The sequence below is a fragment of the Cupressus sempervirens genome, chromosome 9 (genome assembly GCF_028749045.1).
Source record: "Cupressus sempervirens isolate cs-2001-9-10 chromosome 9, ASM2874904v1, whole genome shotgun sequence".
In the NCBI taxonomy this organism is placed as follows: domain Eukaryota; kingdom Viridiplantae; phylum Streptophyta; class Pinopsida; order Cupressales; family Cupressaceae; genus Cupressus; species Cupressus sempervirens.
In genome coordinates, this window is record NC_143126.1 from 324,501,728 (window position 1) to 324,528,536 (window position 26,809).

Below are 26,809 nucleotides of genomic sequence, written 5' to 3' on the forward strand. Positions count from 1 at the left end.
TAGAGTATTGTACGCTCCCAGACTCCATAAATTCGTACGGTGAGTAGTGAAATCCTCTCAGTGAAAAAATAAATCCGTACATTCCCAGGCTATTTAAAAAACCGTACGGTAGTTTACAATATGCAGCTCCTGAAAACTGTACACTATCTTCAAATATTGAAACCCGTACACCAAAAAGAAAACCGTACACTTGCTGGAAATCCGTATAGGAGAAAGCCGTACATCTCAAACTTTACAATCTGCAAAACCGTACACCTGCTAGAAATCCGTACAGGAGAAAGCCGTACATCTTTAGACTTTTCAATCCCCAAAACCGTACTCTTCCTCCAAAAATCTTACATCTCAAAATCTCAAAAACTGTACAACTCAAAAACCAAGTGAAAACCGTATGGTGAGCAGACAAAATTTGTACGGTATTTGTTTTTTTAAAAATTTTTTGTTTATTATTATTTTTTTTTTAATAGCAGAGTCAGTTTTCCCTTCGACCGTCAACGATGAAGGGGTCGCCTGAAGGCCATTCTCTGATGCAGAAGTCTTCCGGTCGTGGTATACCTTCAGCTTCGAGCCATTCACCGCCTGAGGCACTTCCTGTCCATCCAAAGTCCATAATTTTATTGCTCCATTGTCCCCTACTTCCCGGATCTGATACGGCCCGACCCACTTAACTTTGAACTTGCCGAGCTTGATCTCATTTCAGCCGTCGTACTTCAATACCCACTGTCCGGGCTGAAACCTATTTAGTTTCAGGTGCTTATTGTGCCATGCCTTTTGCCTGTTCTGCGTTACTTCAGTGGCCCACTGTGCTAATAATCACTTCTCCTCCAACCTGTTCAGTTTGTACAGCCGCTCCCTTAAGCTTTCCATGTCGCCCAACTTGTTTTCTAGTGCTATCCTTAGGCTTGGTATCATGAATTCCGCTGGTACTACGGCCTCCTGTCCGAACATCAGTTGAAACGGCATGTGTCCTGTTGTAACTTTATACGCCATACGGTAAGCCCATAGAGCAGAAGGTAATTTCTCCTCCCAATCCTCCCCTTCGACTGCGCAGGACTTGTATATAATTGATACCAAGATTTTGTTGGTAGCTTCGGCCTGTCTGTTTGCTCGGGTAGTATGGACTTGATAGCGAATGATAAATTTTGAACTCCGTGGTAAGCAGTCGGATCACATGATTTACAAAATGTCCTCCTCTATCACTCGTTAATTGTAACGGAATGCCGTACCTGGTAATTATTTGTTCATAAATAAACTTTGCTGTACTTACCGCTGAGTTGTCCGGTAGTGCACGCGCCTCCACCCATTTAGTCAAGTATTCCGTTGCGACGACAATGTAACGGCACCTTCTGGTTCTACTTGTCTTCAGAGGTCCTATGAAGTCCAAACCCTACCATTCAAAGAGCTCTTGAGCATGAGAAGGATTCAGAGGCATGAAGTCTCTCTTCAAAGGTTTTTCAGCTCACTGACATGTATCGCATGCAACAACCCATTCCCTGGCGTCATTGTATACCGTTGGCTACCATAATCCTGCTAGAAGTATCTTTCGTGCAGTCGTGTCCGGCCCCATGTGTCCTCCTGCCGGTCCTTCATGTGCTTCCTTCAGTACCCGTGGGATTTCTTCCTCCAGGACACAACGCCTTACGATCTGATCGGGTCCCATTTTGTACAACAGTCCATTAATCAACTGGAATGTTCTGCTCTGTATCACCAACTTTCGTCTTTCATTCGGTGGTATGTTACTTGGAAATTGTCTCGTCGACAAGTATTCGCCGATGCTTGTATACCATTCCGGTAGTGTAGCAATCTGAAACAACTGTGCATCAGGAAAGTCATCATTCACCCTGTCTGTCGATTCTCCTATTCTGATACGTGACAAATGATTCGCGCTTACGTGTTTCTTCCCTGGCCGTACGATGATCTTGAAGGTAAACTCCTGCAATAGGAGTAACCATCGGCTGATCCTTCCTTGAATGATTGGTTTGTTGATCAGATACAACAAGGCCTGATGATCGACATAGAACACGAACGGAGTAGCCAGCAAGTAATGTCTGAACTTCTGCACAGCATAGACCATCTCTAATGCTTGTCGTTCGGTCGTACTATAATTTTGTTCGGCTTTTGATAGCAACTGACTGGCGAAGTAGATCGGGTGATCCAACCCGTGGCTTCTTGTTTGCGCGAGGGTTGCTCCAATCGCATAGTTCGATGCATCAACATGCACATGACACTCCTTATTCCAATTTGGGTATGCCAAAATAGGTGTTGTAGCTAGTCGTACCTTCAGTCCTTCAAATGCTTCATCTTGTTCCCTCTCCCATCAGAACGATTCTATCTTGCAAGTTAACCTATCCAACGGATATGCTATCTTGGCAAAATTTTTGATGAAATGCCTATAATAACCTATATGTCCGAGGAAAGATTTTACCTCTGTCACATTGGTGGACGACTGCATCTCCAATATGACTCGCACTTTGTCCGGATCTGTCTTCAGTCCCTCCTTACAGACTATGTGTCCGAGCAACCTTCCTTGCGGAACCATAAATCTGCACTTCTTCGGGTTCAGGGCCAGGCGTGCACGTCGGCACCTTTCCATACATTCGCCTAATGCTACCAGATGTTTGTCCTTCGCGCTGAACACCGACCAATCATCCAAAAATGCCTTGAAGTTTTCGACGGACATCTTATCAAAAATGTGTAGTATGATCTGTTGAAATGTCGCAGGCGCATTGCACAGACCAAACGGCATCCGATTATAGGCATACACCCCATCTTCTACGACAAATGTCGTCTTCAGCTTATCCTCTTTTGCGATTGAAATCTGATTGTAGCCGAAAAAACCATTCATAAATGAGTAGATCTCGTGTCCCGCTACCTCTTCCAGGATGCTGTCCGTGAATGGGATCGAAAACGGATCCTTGATGGTGACTGCATTCAGGCATCGGAAATCGACACATATTCGGATCTGAATGGAGTCCTTCAGTGAGATCACTATCGGGGATACCCATTCACTGGTCTGCACCTTGAAAATAATGCCGGCCTCTAACATCTGATTGATTTCCTCCGTAACCTGTGCCGCATAATTTTTGTTCATTCTGTAGGGCCGCTTCCGTATGGGTACTGCTCCTTCGAGCAACTGAATGCGATGCACACACAACTCCGACGGTACTCCTTTCAGGTCCTTGTACGCCCATGCAAACACATCCTTATATTGTAAAAATATTTTGAATGCTGCTGCCTTTAAATCTGGGTCCCAGTTGTCTCCTACCAGTATGTTCCGTGGTTCGGCTTCATCACCCAAATTCATCGTCTGCAATGCGGCTTCATTGTATTTGATGGTTCCCCTTCAGTGAACTTATGTGCCAGGGTCACATTGAGTGACGCATCTCCTTCATTTCAGTGAACTCCTTTGGAAGTTCATCAGTACTTTGTTCTTCTATTGTCAATACGTTGCAGCTCTGAAACAATTCATAAGCCTCTATCTGCCAATGGTAGAGACCATTTACTGAATCCAAATCGTCATCTCCTTCCAGTCGTAGAACTCCCTCCTAATTTGGTTCCATGCTTTGCCCCTTTTCATCCTCTTCTCCTTCGGAATCTGACGATAGGGCTTCTTCCTCGACCATTTGAGTGTGCAGATTGATGACATACTTCCGGCCTTTGCTTTCGAGTGATAAAGTATTTTTTTTCCAATCGTGCTTTACCTTCGCTTGTATCAGCCACCCCGACCCAAAATAGCATCGTACCCTTTCCACCTTAGGGGAATCACGACGAAGTCCAACAGGAATGGTTGTGTTCCAATCGTCCTTGGTTGCGCTGTGAGTACTCCCAATGGCTTGATTCCATGTTGATCAGCTGTTAATAACTGGAAGGTAGGTGGCCACAACGTTGGCTGTCCCAACTTTTTCTAGGTATCCTCTGGCAGCACATTGACACTAGACCCTCCGTCCACGATCGTGTCCGTTAGCACAGTCCCGAGAATGCCCATTTCAACAACCGCCGGATAGCATCTGGATGAAAGAGGTAACATCGGATCTTCTACACTTGCGCCACTTTCCTTCTCCTTTTTGTCCGTTGTACTTGCTCTACTTTCTTGCTTCCTTCCATGTTCTCCTGGTAGTTGAGCAGCGGGAACGATGTTTGTGAGTGCCGATCGGAGCTGAGGCATAGTGAGCAACAGATCATTTATCCTGATGGGTATCTCGGCTTGCAATATTTGCCGTACAATGTTCTGTTCTGCGCAGTTCCGTACGGAGGTACTCGGCGTGTCCTTAAGGTGTGCCATTTCTATCTGCGTTGCTCTCTGAATCTCTGCCCTTGTTTCCTCCAGTCTCTTCTTTCCCTCCTTTGGATCGGGGTATAGCTTTGCCTGCTTCCGAGTGATTGCCAGAACTTCTTCCTCGTCCGTCCCGACGGTAATCAAGTTTACTTCGGACTTCGAGCACTTAGCGTCGTCATGATCGCCCAGTTCACACCATTGGCATAGCAACTTCGGTGTGTTCGCCGTTGTGCATTCTCGGGCAAAGTGACCCCACAGATTGCATGCGCGGCATTGAACAATTAGCCGACCATTGGCATCATATTGAATTTGCCTCCTTTCGCCATTATTGTTGCCGGTATTGTTGTTGTTGTTGTTATTGCACCGGTTATTTTTGTATCTGCTCGATGTGGCACCTTCCGTACTGGTGTTGTCATTCCCTCCTGACGGGGATGCCTCCTGTGTCAGGAACACTTGCTGCGGTGTTCTTGTTTTCAAATTGAAAGGGCATTCCTTTACCGGGTGTCCCATAATCTGGCAAATCTCACAAAATTGATCTTTCGGGCATGATCCTTTCGTATGGCCTTCTTTCTTGCACTCCACGCTCGTGCTCCCTCGGCACTCCGAGCCGTGTGAGTCAATCTCCTTCCGTTAGGATTCTCTTCCCGTGGCATATGCAAGTTTAGAAACTCCTCCCTCGCTTCTTCCACCAAATCAAGCCGTTGTCGAATCTCCTTCAACAATCCTTCCGCGCTCTTGTTTTCATCGGCAATCTTCTGAAATCTCCTTCGACGCTCTATCTGCTGTGCCAGAATTAAATTTTCTTGCGCGACGCGTAGTTCATCTTTTTCCTTCAGCTTATCCTTATTCTTGTTCAACTGTTTTGGCATTTAATTTCCATTCACCTGCCTGCGTACCTGGTCCATCGGGCAACGGCGCCAAATGTTTATCGCATAGATTAATTAAGAATTGCACACAGATAATGGACACGAACACGAACAACAAAACTCTTCTTATTATTATTCGCATATGCTAGAACATTACATTATGCTTGAATGATAAGATGATTACAATGCTTCCCGAAGGGGTTATAAATACTTTCCGAAGAACTTTCCCGAAGGTATCCGTCGGCCAGATACATTATGTCCGCTACAAACTATTTACCCATCGGCTACATAACAAGAACTTTTCCGAAGGGTCCTGTCGGTTGATACACAATTTCTACCAACGACATCAAGTCCAACAGTTCTAGGCAGAGATATCTTATTCCTTTCCATATTTTACAGAAAGTTTAGGAGAATCTTCTCTATCTGGAAGAGGGTTATACTGTACCACAACTGCTCATCATCAACATCTTTTCAAGAACATTTCTTAAATGGATATTCTAAAAAAAATCAGAGCTCCATCATAGTTCATGGCCCGGGACCTGGTATTTCAAACAAACACTAGGGGCATTATTTCTATCAGAAATATGGAGTATAATATATCGTTGGAACTGGGAGAAGCTGAATTTTCCATTTTCATAGTTATAATTTGCACAGGTATTAAGTGGCAAAAGATACAAGCAGATTTATAAATCCAGGGCATTCTCAACAATAATGAGGATTTGAAGTCTCAGATGTAATAAAATCAGATTTAGTTGAGAACAAATTCATTGAACAACCACCAAGAATGAAATAAATGTTTTGGGAGCAGTTGTAGATATTAGGGCTATGCCGAAAGAGGCAGTTGAAAATCTCCATGACGAAGGGTTTGATGTACTGCATTGATGAGATTTGATTGTTGGATGAGGAGAGAAGAGATGAGTCCTATAGCAATAGGAGGAAGAGTTTCATGTGGACACTTGGCAGTATTAGATATGATCTGGGAATTTCTTCTTATATATATATATTTCTCTTCTTTTCTCATTGTAGGGGTTTCAATTTTTATTACTGTGATACCACAAGGTTGGTTTCAGTTTTATTATTGTGAGATCACCATTCTCAGTATTTTCCTCTGTTATGAACAACATTGTAATATCTTTTGAGCATTTAGATAATATAGCCTTCTGTTGTGTATTTTCTGAGTTTTTCATACATTTGATGTATGGTTTCAAGGAAATGAATACAAAGCTTTACTGAAAGTTTCAATCTGAACATTGTCTCCTCTTTGTGGGTTTGTAGTTTTCTATGATATATGTACAAAGTGCGTATTGTCCAGTTGCAGCTTGGTTTTGAAGTTGTATGCCTTTGTGTATTTTGTTGTTGGGTCAAGGACTTGAGTAAATTGCTTGATGTGCATTGACAAAATTGTAGGGATCATAGGAGCATTTGATAAGTATGAGTTTCATTTTGAAGATAGATGTCTATTTGCAAGGTGAATGGATAAATCTGATATCTGGGTATATGATTATATTTTGGGTAGCCTTGTGTATGTTTTGACTTATTTAATGCCCAATGGATTTGGGACTGATCAGCTTGGAGATTGCATGTTTATTGTTGTTGCATATGCGGGTTGTGCTGGTTCAAATCTTTTATCAAATATCTTTTCCCTTTCTGTTTAGGAGTTGAAAAGAGTTGCCCTCACTTAGCTTATCAAATCCATGAGTTATGTTATTAGCTATTTCATATCCATGATTGTTTGCATAAGCATAGAAGAATTAGGGTTTTATCTGCTTTGTATAGATTCAAGTGTATGCTTTTTTGAAAACTGGTACTATATGAATGGATCTGAGGTTCACCCGCCTAAATCTTGCAAAGCCTGAAGTCGGAGTATAGCTTTATAGTTGGCCCCGGTGTATGAATAGGTACATTGAACATGGGAATTAGCTGCACCTAGGTGTATGTGTTCCTATCAGTGGGTTATTAAAAAACTATTAATTTAGGAGCCAACAGTAACCACACTTCCTCTTAGCTAGGGAGGTATCATTTCAGACTCATGTAATGGAATCTCTCAACATGACCCATTTTGAAGATAACAATTTTTTTCATATCATAGAGTCTTTCAACAAGATATTATCATGGAGTCACTCAACATGATGTTCACCATGGCTACTCACATGTGTGAAATAAACACAAACTTACATCACAGAGTCACTCAACGTGATGTCACGAAGTCTCTCAACATGACATCCACCATGGATACTCCCATGAGTGGAAAGAATAATGCCTCTGTCTCAGAGACAAGCAAGTGCTTTCACCTCAAATTTCTCCTCCTCAGAGAAAAATGCACTATAAGGGTTTTCATCTCATATTTCTCTATCTCAGAGAAAAATGCATTACAAGGGCTTTCACTTCAGATTTCTCCATTTAGAAAAAAATGCATTACAAGGGCATTCACCTCAAATTTCTCAATCTCAGAAAAAAATGCATTACTGCACATAATAAGAACAATTGAACGCTGAGACTCCCTCTCAACAAGGGCATCATTCTCACAACTTTGATTATCACAATAAATTACAGTTGGCTCCAATGTTTGACCAAACGAGAAACTTTCGAAGCCACATTACTTCTTGAGCTCACTGATCCTCTTCAAAGGACTTGACAGCCTCCATTTGCCTCTCAAGCTCCCTCTGAATCTTCAAGCACTTACATCAACCTCCTGACCTCCTTGTACAAGATTGCTTGCCTTAGAGAAATGGTTTTCAATATGCACCTTTGAAACTTCTGCCATGCTAGAGTCTAGGGTTGTCCTCCTCAACCTTATCCGAGATCACCCAACTTTGAATAAGTTTGAAGAGATACTAATGTTAAATACAAATTGACTGTGTGATTCAGTTCTCTATAGCTGAAGAGTTTTACCAAGGACTTTAGCACCTGGCCGTACAAGACTGCAACCCACTTAGCTGACATTTTCACTTCTTCACAGGACTCCCTCTTGATCCTTGCCTTTGAGATTGCAAATGAATTTTCTGGAAGTGAACTTTTCTCTATAGATCACAAAACCTTAATGCTCTCACCTTGAGCCTTGAATTCTTTGAATTTAACTTGAGCCTTGAACTCTTTGAATTTAACTCGCTCTGAATTTCATTTGCTCCTTTTTGAAGAAAGTGACCACTAGACAGTCTAAATAAATTCTTTTTGTTTGAGAGATGTCTCCAATTATGTGCCATGAACTCAGCCCTATGACAGCAATCTGTGTCTTCATCTTTCAGCCTGTGTGACTTCCTTAGAGGATGCATTGAGCTCTTTCTCCTTTGAATGCAATCTCTCAACATCCTTATGCTCCTCGATCCATCTTGCAAGTATTTTATAGAGATAGCTACTAGTTCATAGGATCAACGTATCTTGAAGGATAAATACCAATGTTAGAAGCACACTTGATTCACTATTCTAATGCATGAATTAATAACTACATAAAAATTCATGAACATTGTTCAAGGGTATGAAATACTTATCTCTTTATTGTCTAATCTTCCTTTTGTAGATGAAAATACACTGCCAGCAAAGAGTAAACATCAGAATGAGTGTATTCATCCAGCAACGAAGACCACATTCAATTCTCCACATATTATTGCCTCTCTGCTGATAAAAGATATGTCAAGAGTAGGAGTCCTGTTTCTTGAAGGCGTAGCTGTAGAAGAGTATGATTGAATAAACAAACTCTATGTTCAAAATAATGTACTTGAATAAAGGACCCACAATTTGTCAAAATCTGGGTGTATATGACAAAGATGTAACCCATGATTCCTCCAATATTTATTGAAATCAAACTTTAATTATTCCCTTCCATTGCTGTGAATTATAATGATTCAACAATTGCTCTCTAAAAGGAACACAAAAATGAAGATCCTGAAAAAACACTGCCTAAATCTAGCAAACATACAAGAACAGATAACAAGAGAATTTTACCCTGAGAAACCCTCCAACCTGAGGGGAAAAACCCAGCCACACCCAAAAACTGATTCTTTATTGAATAATCAATGAGACTGAATACAAAGCTCACAAGCTAAACCAGTTTTGAATCCAATCCTCCACAGAGATTGTTAACACTTAACCATCACTAATACGATGCCTTCTACAATCATATATACGAACTGTTTAACATATATCGCATACAGAATGACTTTTATCAATCATTGATATCATACACAACAAATAAGTGCATATGATTATCACAGAGAAAAATGTTCGCAATGAATATCTACAGAAAAACTACATGACGAATGACCAACAACAGGCCCAATGCTAGCATAAGACTCCTCTATCAGATATGGTGATACAACTGTGATAATACTGCCACAACTGCTATGTAAGAAGCAGTTACTGAAGACTCTTAGATTTCCCACAGCTACGCATGGATATGGCTCTTCCATTTCCGATGGTTACGCAAACAAAGGACTCTTAACTTGCCAAAGGCCATGCATGATGAGACTCTTTGGAAACAATGATCATGCATGTGATATCCCTTTGATGATCAACGATGACTCTTAAATCATCCCAAGGTGCTCCCTATCATACATAGTCTCCATTAAATAAACAGACTGACTAAAACAAGCGTTCCAGCCAGCGAGCATAATAAAGATCAGTTGCAGACAGCGGGGAAAGTCAACCAGCATAGTCTTCAATAGAATATTACATACAATAGAGAGCCAGAGGGTCCCATTATCACAGGAATAAAGATTCCTTCCGATGCTACACATTAGCATCCTTGTCACAGGTACAAAACATCGACATCCAATAGCACCATCTCTTGGGTAGAAATATCACTATATGATAGGCAACATGGTCTTAAATAGGACACACCATAACACAAAGGAAACCAGAGATATCAGATTTCTACAATCCATTATATTTACATTATAGCTTTCTGCACTCGTATGCGTATATTTGTAAGCATCGCTTTTTATACATCTCTTGCTCTCTTTCATCCTGATGATGGATCATGGAGTGTGATCCAAAATAAATACATACACAATTGAATCCAACAACCTATAATGTAAACATAAAGGAAATCCAGTCATTCCCCATGGCATTTCCTATATTGTATTGGGGTTCTTAACATGTCCCTTATTATTACCTATATTGTCTTGATGCTCATCATAAACAGCACAATACGAAAACCATTATGCATGTTATCTACTCTTAAAGAGTTCACATTTATTTTACAATATTAATTAGTGTAAATCTTATCTGCTCTCTCAGCTCTGTTATTTACTCTGTTAAGAATACTATGCTGTATATTCATCATCAAGTGAAGGATCTCTGTGTGCAATTTGGGTATAATTAGAATCTCGGATTGGGTTTGCCATATTATCTGATAAGTCACATCAATGTACTACATTAGAACTCAGATGTTATGTCCCAAATTTTGCTACATTAAGTAATCTTCTAGCCATTGGAAAAATTCATGTGAAGTTAGTTGTTTGGTAATTTGTTGAGAATAATGGTTCTTATGAAATTGATCTATCGATAAAGTTGTTGAGATATTTTATTCTTGTGAAATGAAAATTTGGTGGTTAGTTAATGTTTCATGTGACATGTTAGTTAACTATTATGATGAAATTAGAAAATGAATATCTTAGAAATTGAAAATGACTATGTGATATTTTATTATTATTTCAAATTATTGGAAATATGTTACTACCCGGGATCATTTCTATTTTATAGGAGCATGATGATAAGGGGAAGTGTTGCCAAAATGAGAGTTAGGAAGGGGACACCCAAATCCACTGTCAAGCTATCATGTATGAACCTAACACTTGGGCCAAGGACTAAACAGCTAGACAAGCAAGAAAGTATAAGGATGACCATGAGCTGTCCAGTTAAACTAAAACACTATAAAACTAAAATAAGAAAAATTACCTTCATTATGTGGACGATCTCAATATATCTTGCAAATGCTATCATGTCTTAGTATAGTAATATTGTGTCTATACTCAGACTTGTGTAATTTCATTTTTAGCGTTTACATATATATGTATGTATGCGTGTATGTATGTATGTATGTATGTATGTACACATGTACACACACACACACACATACCTACATATTAAAGCTACTCACGCAAGCATGAATATGTAAGAACGACATTAATATACCAAGGCATGGGTGTGTAGGATGTTGCCACCTTTATTTTTATATTTTTCGATCTTGACCATGGTCATTTATATATTTATTTAATTGTTGGGTGGTCACCATTTTTTGCCATGACCCTTCTTAGGCATTGGGCTTTATGTTGATCATTGTTCAAAATGAAATTGGAAACCTGTGCAATATTTCTTGCCACCTCAATCTTTATTACATAACTGAGCATGTGTGGGCGACTTCTTGATTTCTTGGCTCGCCTCTATGAGGATGGTTTTATATATTTCTCCCATTCCCTCTTGGGCACTCTTTGTATACATTATTGTTCTTGCTCAAAACTTTCTTCGTTCATGCTAAGTTCTTCTCGGTCTTGTAACGAGTACGGTCATATTGTGATTGAAGTCTGTTAAATATTGCCAAGCCTATGAGGAAACTAGTGTATTGTGCTTGATCAATTTGTTTTTTGCTAACAAAAGCGGTGGCATCTTTCTACACCGGTTCCTACTATATTCAGCAATTCGTATATGCCAAATCAGGTCATGTCTTATATTCATGCATAACTGACCATGTTTATTTAATGCATTTTGAACTGTCATTTTGCTTTAGAGCTGTCCTTGCTTGCTATTACTAAAAGCCATGATCGAATGGAGTTACTAGATGTATTTTCCTTCCATTTATATTTTGTTCACAAAAGTATATATGTGATTGCCGAAGGGCTATGCATGTGATATGTTTGGAATTCATGAGTACCAAACCATATAGGGATATGTTTTATATATCCTTATGATAGGAAAACTGCTCTATATATGTAAGGAATAATATTCAGAATAAAGACAACCTTCTTATGATGCCATAGGCCAGAAGTGGAATGAAGATGGCAAATGTATAAGCACCTTATTTTAAACAATTATCATGTAACGAACCTCCCAAACAATCATCCATAAGGGCCAACGTGGTCGAGATGAAGGGAGAGTGGGAAGAATTTTGCAATGAAAGAAAAATATACAGTAAAAACATTGAAATGCAATAAAAAGATAGCTCATGGAAATCCTTTGTATTAAATCTTGTTGTCAAGATGAGCAATGGATGATCGGGCATATAAGTTGCCCATCCAAAATCCTTGCTATTACTAAAAGCCATGATCGAATGAAGTTACTATATGTATTTTCCCTTCCATTTATATTTTGTTCACAAAAGTATATATGTGATTGCCGAAGGGCTATGCATGTGATATGTTTGGAATTCATGAGTACCAAACCATATAGGGATATGTTTTATATATCCTTATGATAGGAAAGCTGCTCCATATAAGGAATAATATTCAGAATAAAGACAACCTTCTTATGATGCCATAGGCCAGAATTGGAATGAAGATGGCAAATGTATAAGCACCTTATTTTAAATAGTTATCATGTAACGAACCTCCCAAACAATCATCCATAAGGGCCAACATGGTCGAGATGAAGGGAGAGTGGGAAGAATCCTGCAATGAAAGAAAAATATACAGTAAAAACATTCAAATACAATATAAAGATAGCTCATGGAAATCCTTTGTATTAAATCTTGTTGTCAAGATGAGCAGTGGGTGATCAGGCATATAAGTTGCCCATCCAAAATCCTTGGCCAAGCAGTTAATGACATGTTTTCCACCATGATCACCAGAGGTCAAGGTGCTAGCAATTGTAAGATAGGCTGATTGGAAGTGTCCACAGTCTTGATAGTTGACTAGTTGACACTCTAACACCAGGATGTTCAGTGGCTCGATAAGGGTGTCCCAAGCCAACTCCCAGGGTAGAGGCCTTCTCCATGGAGATCGTGTGGAGATACTAAGGGTCCGCGGTTGGGAGGTTAAGCCCATGGCAATGCTTCTTCTCTCTTCTAGATGCCAAGGCTTGTACAACACAATGTCATCAACTGCATATTCTCTGGTAACCTTTTCATGTTTCTCGCATTTCATTTGATAAACATGTTGATTCCATGTATTTGAATATTTCCTAAAGTCAAGAGGTTAGATTAGGAAATGCAAGTGAAATGGTAGTTAATAATTGAATGTTATGTGAATCTATTAATTTTAGATTATAGTAAAAGCAGGTTTTGAAGGGGTCCATAAACCCTTTAACAACAAGAGAAAAGATATAGCAATAATAACCACCAGGAAAAACAGTCCTGAAACCTACTGAAAAACAACATCAAAATCAGGTTTTACAAGGACCTGAAACCACAAACATAGTCCAATAAAAGTACCCAAGTTTTACAAGGACCTGGAACCTCAAATATAGTTTAGACCGAAAACCAGTAAACAGGATAAAAAACAAGAACCATTTACTACAACCAGCAAATAGGACCAGTTAAGGAACAAAACCAAAGAACAAGATCCAAAGCTGCTATTGCAGCTCCATAATCATCTTGACAATCTCTTTACCAATCGCAGTAGTATCCTGGATGGAGTTAGCAACCGAAACAACAGCAGCTTTCAGGGTTATCTTCCTCGAGCTCTGCCTTGTTCTCTTGCTTGGACCTTCGAAAGATATAATTTCTTTATTAGCTCTTTTGCCAAGGCTTGCAGCGGCAGCACAGATACGAGATGTAACCTGTTTCATCTTTGTTCCATTTTCCTTGATAAGCATTCTAAGATTTTGCTCATAGTCTTTAAGTTTATTTGGGATATCTCCCATTTGCACCTCCAATTGGCTGATTTTGGCACGATCAGTATCCTGGTTGTGTTGCAAAGTTTCCAGTTTCTTCTTCACCCCCATCAATTCATTATAAATCCATGAATCAACTTGTAGAATGGAGTTAGATTTGAGCTTGGCAGAATGTAGGAAGGAAAGCTTGGTTTCCCTCTGCGGAGAGTCACTGGTGTCTTCTGCAATCTCATGAGGAGGGGAACCAACCTTGTCGATATGTTCCTCCCTTTCCATCTATTCCTCCTCCCTAGTCTCAACAGGGTCCTCATTGTGAACAAGGTCCTCCTTATCTTGTCCCTCAATCTCCGTAGCGGGTGAAGTAGGCTTAACCATATGATCCTCCTCTCTCATATCAACAGGATTCTCAACTAAATTTTCTTTGTCTTTATCACCTCCACTAGAAACAGTCTAATTGCCCTCATTATCAGAGTTACTTTGTTCTGAGTTTCCTTCACTTTTGTTTTCCTCATTCCCTTTCTCATTTTTTCCTTTGGTCTCCGGATACCATTCCAAATTGGAACTTAAATCTCCAACATCCGTACCTTCCTCTTCCTCAGGGATATCATTCTCAGGGCTTTCAGTATTCTCAGACTTAGAATCCTTGTCCACAATTTGTTTTTGAGAATCAGAGGGTTTAAGTTTAAGAACCTTCTCTTTTCCTTTAACATTGTCCTCCTTCTTACTCTTTTTAGAGTGAGAACCCTTATGTTTGTCAATAGGAGTGGAGGCTATGGATTTATTTTTACAGTAACCCTCTATGAGAAGTATCAGACCTTCGTGCAAAATAGGACGAGACTCCTTCTTCCTATGAGCATGCAAACTTTGAAGCAAAGAAAACTGCAGATAGAAAGGGAAAGAAAGTCATCCTTATGCCTGAAATGGTTGAGAAAAACAAAATGAAATTTATGGATTCTTTTATTTCTACCATCGAGGATGAAATACTCACGGATACAGCATAGCACATCCTGCCAAATTTCTTTTATCTGTTGCACATCAAAGAAATCTCCATTCTTTTCCAGTTGTTTCTCCTCAGCATGTGAATCTATTAGTTAAACGGTTGTTAGTTTCTAATTATTTGGAAATGTAAATTATAGTTAGCTTGTCTTTCCATTTCATGTGAAAGAGTAGAATAACAATTTAACTGTATCTCTATTCTTTCATTTAAGATTGTGATGTTATCTCTTTTATTTCAAGGTTAACTAGTTTCAGAATTTTAGCTTGTTACATTAGAAGCATAACACACATATTGAACTGGTTTGATCTCATAATATGTCATAATATGCAGTTCCTTTTGGTAGATGGGAGGTCAAAGTATTCCTTACCTCATAGCTGTCTGCCTACGCTGGTAAAATTACAAAGGTATCATTTGGGTCCTATTTGATACTAACTCAATTGGCTATTTTCCACCAGAGTCTGCATCAAATATTTTAAGCAAGATGATACATAGGAAACATGAGACTAATGGGTTTTTATATTTGTCCCTATCTATGAATTTGTGACTTATGATTATAAAGGTCAAAACCTTTATAATCATAACTGTTGAGGAAATGTACCCGCTTGTCACAAATGGAGCAAAGAGATTTATCATCCACAATTTTCCCAACATTATAGTTACAATGTATAGCCCTCTCGTGTTTGACAGAACTCCTGTAGTATCAGTACTCTGCCATTGGGTAGTTTATGAAACTATTGAGTGCACATGAATTTTTTTTCCACATAAGCTGATACAAATGTAAAATGTATTACAGACGTTCAGAACAGATGTGATATTGTCTTTTTGTTTCAGTAAGTTCTGTTTTTCTGCTTACTGATCTTCACCCTTTATTTGGGATTCTATATAAAATTATAATCAATTTGAAATATTAACAAAAAGATTGATTTTGGGTGTATTTAAAGTACCATATGCCCCATCTGTAGACACTGCTCAATTCGGATAGTCTATGTAAATGCTAATTTCTTCTTTGAAACTACTCTTATAACAATAGTACTGATAACTGTAAGGAATGTAAGGTAATGAAACAACTTCCTACACTAATCTTGAAAGGAAGCTTATGCAAGCACTTTCTCAGATCTTTACAATAGTTAAGGAAACTTAATAGAGATAAACGAAGTTGCCGGTTGGGATTCCAGTTGGGATTCAGGTTCGACATTTGTTCAATTTTTTTTGCACTGAGTTCGGGTTTGTTTTGGGTTCTTCCGTACAATTTCTTTTAAATAAAATAAAATAATATATATGCAGAAATATGCTGCAACAAATAAGTTCATACACCACTATGCTAATATTAAATCAATTTACCAAAATAAACTACACTTTTAGTTCAAATAATATGGCAAAATGTCAAAACACACCACCATATCATGTTTACAGTTTACATAACAGTAAATTTTACACAGCAGTGAATTTTACAGAACAGTAAATTTCAAATTTGTAAAATAATAAATATTACTACTGTATTAGATTTTAATAATTACAATTTACAGTAAAATTAAAAAATTAAAAAACAACATGGCCCTGTATCAGTAACGCTTATAGTGTGTTTAAGGCGTTGATGTTTAAACATGCGAGATATATATATATATATCCTCTCATTCCCAACATCGGTATTATATTAATATATATAAACATTTAATAAACAAGCATATAAGTTCATACACTATCGAAGATATTCCTCCTGCGTTTTTTCGTTGTGGTCATCGTTTTCCTGTGAGCCCGCATTTTTTGGTTTGAGGATATGCGGGTGACTTTAAACTTTAGGTGAACAAGCAAAAGACAATACACAAATGACTTTAGGTAAACTAAAGACCAAAAAAAATCACGTCACCTTCAAAAAAAGAATCCATGTCAATTTCGGTTGTTATAAACAAGCTCCACGTCACCAAAAATTTGGTCAAACAAAAGAATTTCGCCAACTGCATAAAAATTCGTCTCCAACTCGCCCGACAATTTTACCATTCGGTCAAATTCGTTGGACATTCGACCAGGGTCTCGCCCAACATTTTTTGCAACGTATACGATAGGGAAATACCGAATTTGAGTCGAATTCGAATCGAATTCGAATTACCACTGAATCAACTTTTGAATGTGGGTATACACCACTGAATATGGTAACTTAGGAGATAAACATAAATGACATGCATACCACAATACAATGATTTGCATGGGAAAACCTTTTCAGTAGAAAAACCTCACATTCTAAAAGCTACCTACTACATTTTTCAAAAAAAAAAAAAAAATTACAATATATTTGTTGAGCAAATTTCTCATAGGAGTATCGCCAGTGGAGATTGAGAGGCAACTCAATCGCTATTAGATTCTCAAAATATATCACCATGCTCAATTACAATACAATGCCCTTATAATATAAGGTTGGGTAAACAAAGCGTACAAAATATCCAAGCTAGATCTATGACCTAATAAACTATAATGTCCCCTCTTTGGGACTGTCCTAATTTTACCCTTAGAATCACACGTATTGGCCCACTTGTGAACCCCTATTAAAAAACTTTCAAATTCAATTTTCCTCATATATACATGCTCAGACAATGAATATTTTGTCTCTAAATATGCATGTTATTGATAATTAAGGCTACATACTCTTTTGAACTGGTCTAATCTGGTTCAGATCGGTTACAAACTATTTGATATCAAGTACATGCAGGTACATTTGGGTTCAATATATTTCTAATAGGTTCATACAGGTTCAAGTTTTAGTTCCAGAGATGCAATTTTTGTGACTCAAGTTTTTAAGATTGGTTTCAATATATTTCTAATAGGTTCATATAGGTTCAAGTTTAAGTTCCAAAGATGCAATATTTGTGACTCAAGTTTTTAAGATTGGTTTCGATATATTTCTAAGAGGTCCATACAGGTTGAAGTTTCAATTTTTGTGACTCAAGTTTTTAAGATTGGTTTTAGTGCATTGCAATGGTGAACCTCTATAATTGTGTTGAGCTATTGTTCTTTGGACAAAAATCTGATGAATGACATGTGGTGATCTAATTTTGGTATTAGTCATGCATAATGAGAGAATTAATAGATGTTATCATGGGAAACACGTGGGGTCATTAAGATGATGTGATTATGCTTTGAGCATAGCCTAGAGATTCTACAAATTCATATGAATACCCCATAAATCACAGTTGCTTTTTGGGGAAGATTTGAAATCTCATGTTCATGCTTGTGATTATTGATAAGGGGAACAACCACCCAAGGCAACACTTATGGATGAATCAGTATTTATGAACCAAATTGAACCTGCAAATACAAGATAACATGTCTTTTTGTTACGAAGGCACTTTCTGAAGTCTTGAAGTGATTGTAATAAAATGAGTGAATGTTAGCTCCAAATTGGTCCATCAGATTTATTCTCTGCCAATAATCTCGAAATGAATGTTGAAATGTTGCAAGAGTAATAGCAGCCTGATGTGTTGAGGGTAAGATCGGAGTTGCATAGGCTTCAGTACTCATGAACACTTCCGAGAATAAACGACACGTGCAACAAGTTTCAACGTTCCTGACTTAGGGTTTGTACTTTTGAAGTTTGGTAAATCCAATATTTTGGCGCTTGGAACTTTTGTTACCTTGGCCGATTGGCACAAACATGGCTTAGGGCATCTGATTTGAAACTTGGGAACAAACTACTACATTGTAGGCTCTTCTTGACTCATACTTATATAATATGATGGATGCAGGACTCTAAGAAAATTGTCAAAGCCTATTGTTTTGGCTGAGTTTATTCTATATAAAACATCATCCAAACAAAGTGTTATCGGGTTCAAGGATTACAAAGAAGTTAGGCTGCATGGAAATATGTGGACGAGTAATCGGGCCCCTCTATTTAGATCCATAGTCTGAAACCTCCATGATGGATGAGCCTCGAAGATAGAAGACAGAATGCCAAACAATACATGTCCCCAAATAGCTCAAAAATTAATAGATGAGTACGGTCCCAATTCCGAGTTAGCGGTCATGGATCTTATTAAGAGTCTCTTAAATTTACTGTTCATCCCATTTTCTCTAAAAGGAGATGATCAGAATAGAAGAACTAAAGACGGTAATGGAAATAAATTGAGTGGAAAAAGTTCCAGATCATTATCACGCATAAGAAGACACAACCTTTCCGAGAGGGCGAACTATCATAGTTGTGAAGTTTTGGGGTTTGAGTAATCCAGATGCCTTTCACATTAGAGCATATATTCCTCCTCATGGATTCCATTGGGTTACTTAGAATCTTCATTCTTATTGTGATGCATAGAATCTTGGGGCATCCTTATTAGTTTCCCTAAAATCATGTGAATGTGTCTTTTGTTAAAACTTGGGAAGATAACTCTTTGAAATGTTGCAAGATTGCTCTTATATGCAGACGATCTTATTATACTTGCTAGAATGGCTAAAGGTTTGAATGAACACTTGAAAGCACTAGAAAGTTTTTGCCATGAAGTGGGAATGCAAGTGAACACTAGCAAAACCAAAGTTATGATCTTCTCATAGGGGTATACAGGACGAGTTCTTGTTCGAGGGTAACCCTCTTGAGATTGTGGAGGAGTACAAATGTTTGAGCATCAATTTTCATAACAGACTCAATTGGGATACATACAGATAAAAAATAATTCAAGGGGGCTGGAAGGCATTATATTCTTTACAAAAACAGGTGCAAGAACACAGAATTATGGGATTGGACGACCATGAAAACTCTTTTTGGTTTGCTGGTCACTCCGATTATTCTATAGGGATGTGAAGTGTGGGGCGGTAGTATGTTCGGACATAAATGGTGACAAGTAGAAATAATTCAAAAACACTTCATCACATGCAATCTTAAAATCAAGTCCATAGTGCCGTATGAGATCTTATTGGCGAAGGTGGGCTCTTTTCCATTAGAAGCCATAGCATTGGTTCATATACTAAGCTATTTAAAGAAAACTCAAAGTCTAGAAACACATTGCTGACCCAAGCTAGTTGTATAGGAAAATCTTGTCAAATGGAAAAGCACATGGATGAAGCATAATGACAAATGGATGCGAAAGTGGGATATCAACATCTATATTTGCTCGGATAACATTAAAGAAATAAAGAAGTTTGTCATGGAAACATTTTGCAATATTTTATGGACAAGGCACATAGGGCGTAAAAAATCCTATTACATTAAAGAATTTAACCTCACTTCTAGTCATGATGAAAAGGCCTATATAAGAACACTATTAATTGGAAAGCAAAAATGCTGGTGGCACAACTCAGAACTAGTTCACACCGGCTGCGATGTGAAATTGGTAGATGACAAGTTCCAAAGGAAGAGTGGGCAGACAGAATGTGTTTATTTTGTAATATGGGAGTAGTAGAGATGGAGCAACACTTTGTCGACGATTGCCTGGCATACAGTGACATCATATCCGGTTACATAGAGATATTGCAAAACAAGGACTTCAACTACTTATTCGAAGAAGATCAAGTGAAGAGAATGACTCTGATTATCAAACTTCAGAGAAGGAGAGACAAGTTAACCAAAACTTTGCAGCTAGATTAGTTCCACTCCTGCCTTGGGGGGGTGATCGTGTGGGTCCCATAGACTACTTTAGCCTCGTGGACATCATTAAAATCTATCATATCATATCACTCTATTTTTATCAATAATATTCTTTATTGATGTAGAGGTCTCTTTTTTTCCATTAATATTCCTAATAATATTTGCATAATCACCCTCTAACAAGACATTGTCACACCCCATTTCCTAATCCAACATAACAAAGTGTAATGCTGCCATTGCTTCAGCCACGTGGTTAGTTTGAGTCACTAGTTGCACGACAACAATGCCAATACAACATCCAAACAGGGTTTTTGAAGAGATGCAAATTTGGGCTTACCGATAGGAAGTTGGGTCACATTGAATGATTGTTATACTTGATACTACTCACCTAGAATTCTCCGGCACTTGTGCATGAGATTACGAACCAGATGTCCAAGCGGGGTTCACTACATTCCCTTATGGATGCTATTAACAACATGTTAGCGTTGACAAGTAGAGGACGTTCAGAGCTCAAACACCATGATTGTTTAGTCGTAGGACTCCTATCCCCTATAGTTGTAGACAAATACACATACATGGATAATATATAGTATTAGGTAGAGCATCGCCACTCTTCCAAGAGGTTGACATCCGGCCCGAATGACTAATATTGTTTACGAGATCAAAAGTTCTAGATATTAATTATTGTTAGTTGGACAACTGTTATTTCTGACTCGGAAATAGCAGTAGTATTTATATGTAGCTTGGACAGCTGTTCGTCCTTATCTATGTATTAGTTATGGGTAGTTTGGACAGCTGTTTGTCCACTTGCCAATAATTAGTAAATGGTTATTGCAAGGATAATTATTTACTAATTTTAGTGATTCCTTTTGGACACCTTGCAACCAATTCTATTATTGGCTGTCGAGTTGTTTTAATATTAGCCGTTGGTTTGATTTAATCTCGGTCATTGGTTTTTCCAATAGGGTAGTATAAAAAGGGGTCATTGGATCATTTGGAGATAACAAGTTTTGGAGAAGCATTTTGCAATGATAGCAAATTGTCTTGCAGTGTTAGCAAGGGTGCAGTGTTAGCGTGAGGATAGTAGTGGGAAATATCAGCGGGAGAAATTAGGAGGTTGTCGGAGTTCTGCCAGTGAGAGGCAATGAATTTTGTATCTCTTGATTTTGCTGAAGTTTAATATAATTTTTCATCTGTAGAACTGGTTTTCCCTTAGGGGTTTTTCCAGGGACAATTTGTCTGAAAATATTGTGTTCATTGTGTTGTTCATTTCTTTCCATATTATATAAGTGAAGTTGCAGTTGTGTTATTTTTCAATATTAGCTAGAAATTTGTTTTCAGCAGTTTAATAATCGTTTATGATAGGAGATTAATAATCAGTGACTGCAATAGTTGATTTTTCACACTAGAGTAGCCTCAACGACTGTGAAAAGGCATGCAAGGTATATAGCCTTCATAACATATCAAGGGACATGTTTTCGGGTATATGGCCAATTCAGAACAAAGAGCTTGATTGTTTCCAACGGGAAATATAAATAACGATGCCATTGGAGTTTAAAGTTGATGCCATGGTATAGAAGATTTGCGAAGTTGTTTCAAATATTTTATTTATGTTGAGGGATACAAATTAAAATTTGGAGAATATTAATTATTGACCAAATTATTAGTTTTACAGCCAAAGTCAATGAATGTCTAAAGTTAAAAATGTAGTTTATTTTTAAATTAATTTCATGTTATAAATTTCTATTTTTTGATTGGCTTGGGCTAATTATAGTAGGGGTATAAATTGTTGTTTTGACACTAAAAATTAGAAAAAATAGTTTTCAGAGACTTCTTTCAGATTTTCCAGAAGAACTCTTGAATTTTCATTCCTCCAAAGATAACATGATTCGAGATAAACACCTCTGTCCACCTGCCGAGCCAATCTCAAGTAACATTGCTTACAAACCACATAAGCAATCTTCATGGAGTTAAATTTAAAGTGCTGCAGTGTAGACAGATGAAAGTACGTTGGAATATCGTTAATCAAAGTAGTCTACAAGCTATGCACTGAATTCTGGCGCCACATGTAGATTTCCTTTGCTTGTTTTCAGCCCTCAAATCTATACAAGCACGGGCCATTTCCAACTCCCTCCTAGTTCAATGCCATTTCACCTTTTCCTTTATCTTCTTCCCGTGGTATTTTCACAGAGTTCTCTCCTCTTATATTCCTGATCAAAAAATGCACAAAAAATAGTAATTGTTTAAATCTACACGCTCTAGATGTGTGTCAATAACAATTGCAAATCACAAGAGTTTCCTGGGCATGATCAAAAAAAGCGAAAAATTAGATATAAATTTGAAACCGCATAAAAAGGAAATCCCAGATAAGATAATCTTTAAATTTTATTGTGGGACAATCACAATTTTTATACATGAAAACAAAGATTCATTTGGAAATTTTCAAAAGAACTCAAAAACGAGAAAAGGTCTGCATTTCAACATGCATTTGAAATCTACTGTCACCGATGTTAAGATGAAGTAAGAGTTGGAAGATGGGAAAAATCAGAATGTTTGTTTTCGGTAGATGTTTCTTGAATGTCAACTACAAACATTCAATAGGTATGTTTTTTTAATTTTATAAACATGAGAGGTTTTTGTGGAGACGATAGTGGTATTGATCCATTGCTTTAATTTGTAATTTTTTTCAATTTGTGAATAGGCCATTCATTATGTCTTTCCAATTAATATTAATATTATATTCTATTTTCTATGAGTAAATTCATAATTTTAATTTTTGGGAGCAAAATTAATAGTTGAGTTTACTTTTGTCATTATTTTATATTTATAATTTTAAATTATGAATTTGCTAATTTTTTTATAGTAAGTTTTTAAAAAGATTGTGTATAATTTTTTCAAAAATGGAATGTTAACATTTAATTAATGACAAATACTATAATTCTTAATTTTTGAACTCATATTTATAATACAAAAAATAAATTATTAAAAAATTGATAAAACAAAAAGCTTCACAAATTACATAGGCAGGGACTCAAGCTCTGTGCATAGAGCTCCTGTTATTAAATTTATATTTCATTATACACTCAATGAATTATAGCTTTTAACAAAGCATATAAAGGCGTCAATATAGTAAAAAAGGGATAAAAATGAAAGAAATTTCAATGTTCAGTTATAAAATTGAATGATGCTCTCTGATAGAACTATATATCAAAGAAGATAGCATAAAAGGGGCCTTTCTTTTTAGAAAAGTCTAAGTGGTTTAGGAAGGAGAGTTTGGGGATCTTAAAAGCCTATAATTGAAAGGGGGTTTTCAGCTTTTTCCAAAAGTCTTTGAGCTACAAGAAAGAGAGAAAGAGTGGGGATTTTTGAGTTTCTCATTGTAATTGAAGAGAGGGAGATGGATATTTTATTTTCAAATGTAACTTGGGTGCAGGGACAATAGGATTTATAGGAGTCTTTTTGTGTGTTTAAAGAAAGGATATATATAGAGACACAAAGTCACACCCCTATGTCCCTCTCCCCCTTCCATCCACACATTAGATCTTTGAGTTTGGATATTTTTTCTTTGATTGAGATTAATCTTTGAATTATTTTAGTTTTCTTTGAATGTCACCTTGTACCATTTCATTGCGTACATGCTTGTTACTTGATATTTGAGTCTTATTCATCATTGTACCTAAAACTAAATGATATCTTCTTGTTGTTCCTTTGTAGTCTGAAGAACGAATAAGTGGCCTTGGTGTCATTTATTGTTCATATTTAACTATTTAATCTAAAATTGTGTTCATTTTATGTTTGTGGATGTTCACTTTATCGCTTAAAATGCCTTTTAACAAGGCAAATCTTGATTTGGGTCTCGTAATCACAAAATGAGGGACGAGCTTATAAATATATTTATACAAAATAATTAATTGTAATATAACTTGCCTTAAGCTTTATAAATTAATTATAAAGAGATTTACAATCCTATCCTAGGAATTAATTAACTATATTACACATATTTAGGTTTATCAAAGAAACATACTTATAACACTTAGCTTCCATGATCTTAACCATAACAAGGAATGAGATAAGAAATACATGATGAGGTGCCCCCATTGTCTCAACCCTAGGCCTATGAGTAGAAACTCTAGCCCCCTTGGCTCCATGGATCATGGGGCTAGTGTGCCTACTAGAACCTTTACATTGTTCCCCTCCACCACTCTATGTCACTCACCTCATATTTTTAAAGTTACTTTCCTTTGCATTCACAAAACTCTCCTATATGCATTACTGGAAGGATTACAGTAGGGTGTTGTTAACCTTGGCCAAGGAATAGGCCAAGGAGTAGAAACTGTCTACCATGGCTTCATGCTTCATAAGGTAGTGTACCTACTAATTCCTCATAGTTCCCCCTTATTGTGGTTGCTTCCTATCCATATGGACTATCCATCACAAATAGTTCCTTTGTATGATGTAGCCCATGTCCCTTCTCTTGTAGACATTATCTGTTTCTTTTCTCTAATGTAGCCCATGTGCATTCTATTGCAGGTTTTATCCTTTTCCTTTGTATGATGTAGCATGACCCATTTCATCACATGCATTGTCTCTTGCCTTTGTATGGTGTCGTATGAACCGTTCTACCACACAATTTACCTATCTTGCAAGGTATTAATATTGCTTTTCATTGTTACATTTGAGAATAATATATTATTCTCGGAATTGATCTCCCCTTTTTTAAAATTTCCTTCAAATGGAACCTTCTCCTCTTTAATACCTCCTTTGAGTGAAGGGAATGACTTTCATTTGTTAATGTCATTTATGAAAGGGTCACATCCTTTGGTCATTAAAAGATTCATTTATTTAACAACTACTGCCCCTTTCAATCTTTATTTAATATTCACTTATCTGTCATATCATATTTATCTTTACTACTTTTCAAATCTGCACGTCCCATTTAAGATCTGCATATCCTCCTCTTATTTTCTTCTTTCCTCTTCAATACTTATGTCAGACCCCTCCTTATATTTCTGCTCTAAATCTTCTCTAGATCTCCTCTACTTCTTTTTCCTCATTCCATTTGATCCTTCTTCTCCTTTGTATCTTCCTATGTGAGGGAGAGATCACATATCTCCATCATGTTTTCCTTTTGGCAAGAGTCATGACCCTTCATAATTCTCTCTTTCAAAGAGTAACAAACCTTACATGACCCTTCATAATTCTCTCTTTCAAAGAGTAACAAACCTTTTGAAGAGTCATGACCCTTTATGATTACAACCCCTTTGAAGAGTCACAACCCTTAACCTTTTGAAATTCACTTCGTTATTTTCCCTTCCCTTTCCCTTAGTGCCTCAATTTTTATGCTCCCCTTATTCTTCCTCCTCCCATTTTTTTTTCCAAATGAAGTTCTCATGTCTTCCTTTTATACTTCTCATTTGAGGGGGACATAACATTTCCACTCTTGCCTTTTGACCATGTGTTTAACTTAACTAATAATTAATTTTGTTTAGTACCATTCATTTGTATTTCTAATTTAATTACGATTGTTTATTATTTAGTCTTATTTCAAGAAGGGGACACGACAACCTACTCTTCCCAATATTGCTTTTCCTCAAGCAATTATAAACTAGGATGGTTTCTTACAAAAACACATTAGTTATGAACAAAACATGGAGAGTACTCATTAAAACATGAAGCATACACATGGATATATGCAAGTATGAAGCATACACATTGTAGACACCTGAAAGTACCTAGGCACAAGGCATATGCATGAAAACATAAAGCATACATATGAATACATTTAGACATAGTTCACTTGCCCTACAAGAGGTAGGAATGTTCAATCAAGACCAAATTCATCTCTTAGGACAATTAATTCATCATAATGTCACTCAACCTGACATCAACATGCTTTGATACCATTTGTAATGTCCCCTTTTTGGGATTAGCAATTTTTACCTCAGTACCACAAATTCTATTAACATAAAAGTGTAAGATGAGCAGAGATACAATTTCACTTAAAATGCCTTTTGACAAGGTAAATTCTGAATTAGGTCCTGCAATCACCAAATAAGGGACATGTTTATGTGTGTGTGTGCCTATATATATATATATAGACACACACAATCTAATTATATTTTAAATGTAATATAATCTTATTTAAGCTTTATAAATTGATAATACAATGAGTTATACAATCCTAACCTAAGGCTTAGGTAACAATATAATGCATATTTAGGTTTATGAAAGAAACATACTTATAACGCTTACCTTCCACGATCACCATAATGACGAATGGGGTAAGAAAGACATGATGAGGTGCCTTCATTATCTTTTCCCTAGGAGCAAGAGCAAAAACTTTG

At 37.2% G+C, this 26,809-nt stretch overlaps 1 protein-coding gene across 6 annotated transcripts in view; it reads left to right on the forward strand.

The window, feature by feature from the left end:
- LOC149538672 (putative pentatricopeptide repeat-containing protein At3g13770, mitochondrial) overlaps positions 1–26,809 on the forward strand; it is an 87,009-nt gene that overhangs the window by 56,379 nt on the left and 3,821 nt on the right. For 2 of the 6 annotated variants that reach the window (XM_089800000.1, XM_089800005.1), the window contains one exon: positions 15,230–15,768. The exons of 1 other annotated variant lie outside the window; for it this stretch is intronic. The gene's annotated coding sequence lies outside the window, so the exon portion shown is untranslated. Of the gene's footprint in view, positions 1–10,839; positions 11,037–15,229; positions 15,817–26,809 lie in introns of those variants that run through there. 3 more of the 6 variants (XM_089800001.1, XM_089800006.1, XM_089800002.1) reach the window with 3 other exon arrangements.